Source organism: Pelophylax lessonae (assembly GCF_965119305.1).
Source record: "Pelophylax lessonae genome assembly, chromosome: 5".
NCBI classification, from domain to species: domain Eukaryota; kingdom Metazoa; phylum Chordata; class Amphibia; order Anura; family Ranidae; genus Pelophylax; species Pelophylax lessonae.
In genome coordinates, this window is record NC_138772.1 from 178,620,866 (window position 1) to 178,626,728 (window position 5,863).

Sequence of the window (5,863 nt, forward strand, 5' to 3'; positions counted from 1 at the left end):
ATGATGCAATCCTAAAAAGGTCAAAGAGAATAGTTAACATATCTTTCATCCTTGCTATGAAAATGATATATCTTAATTTTAACATATAGAAATCAGTTTTCATATCTATTTCAGGTTTCTTAACTCAAGTGAATGTATGTAAGTTAAGGAAAAAATCTGAAGGAAGTAAAGGTGAAATTAAAGTGACACTGTCAAGTTCACAAAAAATGTGTATGAAAGGTCCCTACAATAACTAAGCTCTTACATTCACCTCTAAAGCATCTTGTGTCTCCTACCTTCCCTCCATTCCAGTACTCCAGTCACCATCAGTGTTTTTTTGCATTTGACACTTAGTCCGATGCCTTTCTTTGTCACCCTGTGATTCCATCCTCTGACAGCTACTGTGATACAGGACTATGCAGTGACATAGGGGTTGGAGTTAGAGCCACAGCATGTGATAGGTGAAAGAGGCATCTCCCATTGCAAAAAGGGTTGATTATTGAAGACATTGATGGAGGCAGAGCTGGAACACAAAGATGTCACTGGAGAGGTGGGTATGAGAGCTCTTCTATTGCAGGGACCAGTAATTTGTATTTGTTACTAATATGACATAGTCGCTTTAAGGTTTTTATGGGTATTTAACAGTGAAATGGGTTTTAAATGGCCCCTTAGATTTATGGATACCCCTTTCAACTATTCTGGACCTGTTATATGCCAAAAAACTGCCCCTAATTAGCTAAATATTTTACACTTTTTTTTACAGAAAGAAAAACTACCCACACAGTACTCAAACAACAATCAAATACACAATACAAGAAAAACACACAAATATGAAGAACACTAAATAGAAAAAAAAATGAATTTACCCTAAATACATACAAAACAAAACACACACTTAAAAAAAAAAAAAAGAGTAGCTTATTAAGAAGAACTATTTTTTCAAGCAAATATTACCAAAGCAGCTCAATGAGCGAAACTGAGAGTTACTTTTTTTTTTTTGATTTTGCAGCTTAATCTATTTTGACTAAATTTCTCTGCTTATACTTACTGCCCACCTGAGAATTATTGGACTGCAATAACTATTGCTGATTTAAATTAGAGATTTACTTAACCTAAAATTGAACAATGCAAATCACTCATTGAGCTCATGGCTGCCTAATAGAAGACAAAGGAAACACCCCTGTTAAGCATACAGTATTTTTTGGCGAAGTGAAGATACTGCTGTTCGTCAAGCTTGTGGCATTGAAAGCCCCTATGTGTCCCCAGCATAGTAAATTAGCATATCACCAGTAAAACAACACAATAATTAAATGTTGGAAAAAAGTGGATAACCTGGAGAAAAAGCAGATAAAATAACATTTGCAGTTTTGAACCATTTAACCTTTTGGTTGTTTTACAAGTGTACAAAACATATAATTCACTAGTTTTTGATTTGTGGCAGCTAAGTGGATTTAAAACAAGATTGAATTCAGCTTTTACTTTAACTGCTAAGTACTGTATTTCAACATAAATGATATAATAACTTGGAGCAAATGCGTTAAAATTATTTTTTTTTACAGATATTTAGTTTTGTTTTTTGGCTCACAAATATTTAGTTTTTCTCTATGGCTCTATTTAAAAAAAAAAAAAAAAGATCTAATTTTTTAAAATATATATTGTCATCCAACATTTTAAAGCAATAACAGATCATTCATGAAATAAACTATCACTGGGATAGTAATGTGACCAAAAATTCTAAGATGCTGAGACCACAGCACTATCACTGATTAAAGCAAATTTAACCTTTACAGCATCAGGGTCCATCTGTAACAGTAAATTAAAAGCTAAAGACTCGCCTGTGTGTTTATTAGTAAAACTACCAGTGCACTTGATAATCACATGAGTAAAAAGCATTGATAATGAGCTAAAAGAGCAACTTATGCTTTGTGAGATTTCCTGTGTGAAGAGACATAGCTGCTAAGTGCTCTGCCTGTATGCCCTGGGTGAATTGCATTGATTTAGTTTATATTTTTCACACTAAATAGCCTTTAAATATTACATGAGATAAGTAGCCGTTATTAAAAAAAATCTCAAAAATTGTTTTCATTTATTGCACTCTGTCTAAATTTAAGAGATACTAGGAAACGTAGTAAGCAAATAAATATTAGTAACTATTATAAATAATAATAATTATTATTATTATTACTAATTGTATTATTGTTATTGTTTCCTCAACATAATCTTAAAATGCATCATTTGTAAGTGCATGCATGTGTCTCTTATCAATGAATTAGAGTGGGAGAGATAGAAAAAGAGACACAGAGGGCAATAACTTTTATATTTACATCTATCAAAGGGAAATTTTCCATATATATATATATATATATATATATATATATATATATATATATTTTTTTTTTTTTTTTATATATTTTTTTTCTAGAGACTGAATGTTAGCTCCCAGTTGAAAAATTTGTAAAATCATCTTCACCTGAACTGACCCAAATTAAATGTAAAAAGCACAATGGAAACATCCTTGTCTATACCATATTAATGTCTCATACACAGTATTAAAGATTTTCCTACTTTGAGGCTGCACTCACCTTTATTTCTTCACTGTTGTCTCATAAAAGGATGCAGAGTGATGAAAGAGTTTGTAATGTCACCTTTTTTTCTAAGGTAGGATTTTTCCTTTATATAGCTGCTTGTTCTGACTGATGACAGATTTAATGGGACGTCAGCTATACTTCTAGAAGGTAGGGAGAGTGGAGAGAGAGAATGAAGGGAGAAAGAAGCCCCTTCAGCTCAGCTGAAAAAAAAAAAAAAAACTCATCAATGACAGAGTGTTGCATCTGTCGCCCCAGCACGTTCCTGTACACTTTGTCAGAGTGAATCGACAGCTACACAGCATCACTAAGCAAGCGGGTCTATGACTTTCTGATCAGAGGACCCACTTATAAGGCAGTAGTAGGAGGCTTGGGGGCGGATCTTGCGTCATCAACATCATTAGTTACATTAATTGATTACACCAGCCTACCTATTTATGTTTATATATAGTTTTATAAAATATCTATCTATATAGAATATATATATATATTCTTTTTTTCTATACAAAACTTTCGTCCTCCAACTTTGTACCTAGTTTTTTTTTTTTTTTATGAAATTGAAATGCGTGGCTTGTGTTCAGTGAAATATTCTTCAGTCTTATCCCAAACAAGATGTCACTAAATAAATAAAATTTCACTGAATTGAAAAGGGTTGGAGAATTTTTTAACCAAGTGTCATAACAAATAAACTATTGCATCACCCTTTTTGCATTTCACAGTTAATAGATATTTTCTTTCTAATTAAATTTAGAGCCAGCAATAATTTACTAAACCAGCAAAAAGGCACCGGGGTTGATTTACTAAACTGTGCACTGCAAGTGCAGTTGCTCCGGAGCTTAGTAAATGAGGTAAAGCATCACTTTTCAAAGAATACCTAATCACATGCAAGGAAAATAAAAATAAAAAAAAACAGCATTTTTGCTTGCACTTGATTGGATAATAGAAATCAGCAGAGTCCCCCCTCCTTTCCTAAGATCAAGAGTCAATGCACTTGCAGTGCACAGTATATTTTCCTTTAGTAAATCAACCACATGGTTTCCTTATCTTTCCTTATCTTTTTCTGTATAGCCCTCTATTTTTTTTTTGGGGGGGGGGGGGAGAAACTGGATATTGTGCTAAACCTGTAGAGAAATATGAGAAGCAGAACCTTCGCTAAGTGGAAGAGTGGGTTTGATCATAAAGTTGTCAGTAGCTCCAAACAGGACAAGGCCTCTGTGAACAGAGGAACAGAGAGGATTCCCTTCCTGGGAAATGAATTAGTGGTCTAATTAAATTACCCAGGTATATATAGTTATTAATACCTCCATATGAATATTGCAGCAAAATTCACTTGCATGGGGCCCCTGAGAATGATCACAATGCAGTGTTCCTCTTTGTGTCTAAGGCTGTTGTCTGACCAGCCTGGAATGCAGATTCCCATCAACAGAAACTGTGATGTTGCAGTGGAACTCAGAGTCAGCCTATCTAATCTGCATTTTAGTTCCTAGTAGTTTCTAATCTGTCATGCAACCTTTAACTACCAAGTGGCCGTTAATGCTTAACGTGCTGGTTTTTGAGCCCTAGCTATAGAATCCCAGACCGGAAAAGACAGTGTTAACCAAAATAGCAAGAGCTGTATAGAAACATTATTGCAATAAATTATTCCACCTTCTGACATACAGTAAGGTGTCCACTACACAAGCACATTGTATCATAGAATTATTTATCTGCTATACTGCATGTAAGATAACAACAAGAGAACAGATATACTTCTGGCTTTAGATATATGGACAACAATAATAAACTATTAAACATGTGAGCACTTGCCTAATAATCCATGCATTCTGATCTGGATTCAGAAACAGCTGTCCCATTGACAGGACATGTGTTTTAGACTTTCTCTCTCTCCCTCTATTTCGTTCTTCTAGGGTTTTTAACCCAACAACCTAGAGAAAGGAAGTGCATTACAGTTAATACTGTGACAAGCAATACAGCTTTTTACAAATACAGGCAGTTGAGGGCGGCAGAACCATACACCTGCTTATGTGATTAGCTCACTATTTTACCCATAAGGTTTTTTTTTTTTTTACTTATTATAAAACTGGGATTGATCATGTGACTTTTGCCAGAAGACCTTCCCACTCGACCCACACATTTTGAAAGTAGGAAGCGTTTTCAGCAAGTACAATGTGATTGGAACCCATGTGTGATCAATGATTTAAACTGCAGTAAATAGGACACTGTACTCATGCTTAAAAAATCCTTATGATGTATGCAAACCAACCTGGGGAGAAATGTGTAGCTACACTTTAAATGTTCAATTTTACATCATGTTGTCATACAATGTATATATCATCCAGATTAATTTGCAGCTCGCTAGTTAGATTTTCCAACTATAAGCAGTTATTATGTAATTTATTAACTCTTTTGCAATTTTAATGTTAAGACAAAATCGTTTGAAAAATGGATTCTAAAGTACAGGTAAAATTAATTGTGGTTCCCTAAAAAACAGTATCAACATGCTTTTGCACCCAAAAACCACCTTCATATCACCTTACCCATTAGTTAGAATGTGTTTTAGAAAAGTGTGATATTTTAGGAAAATCTCCCAATATTTAACAATAATTTGGGGAAATTAAAGCAAAGAAAAGGCATCAGAAAAGAGCATATAGGAGCATAGTAAAGTTAATTTTCCACTGGAGCACAGACAAAAAAAATTTATTCAATTAGTACCTAAAACTAAGAAAAAAGTTTGGGCTTCAAGTATATTTTAAGATACTGACATGCTTATCTGTGTTTATATGCATCTCTATGGAAAAGAGTTTGACTTATATCCAAAATATAGGTGCCACATCCCTAATTGTATGCCAAAACTACTACATAAAAAGGGTAAGGCACCAAAAGTAACAACAAACGTGTATACAATAGAAACTTTTATTAAAAAGAAAGAAAGAACGAAGAGTTGACCCCTATATACTTTACTATTTAAACATACAGTACATCAGCTGTCTATATTGTGGAAATGGTTAATCCATAACTGTACCAATTCTAAAGTCTTTGAAGCCAGAGCATACGATCAATAACTGAACACGTTTCAATCAAATAGTTGATTTAAAAGCATTGGTTTAAACTCCTGATGGGTCATCTCTTTATGGTTTTCTTTTTTAAATAAAGTTTTAATTGTATTTTATGCAAATTTTACAGTCAAGCACGAAGGTGGAAATATGATGCTTTGGGACTATTTCTCTGCTAAAAGTACAGGCCAACTTTGCTGCATTGAGGGGCCAATGGACAGGGCCATGTATTATAAAATCTTGGAT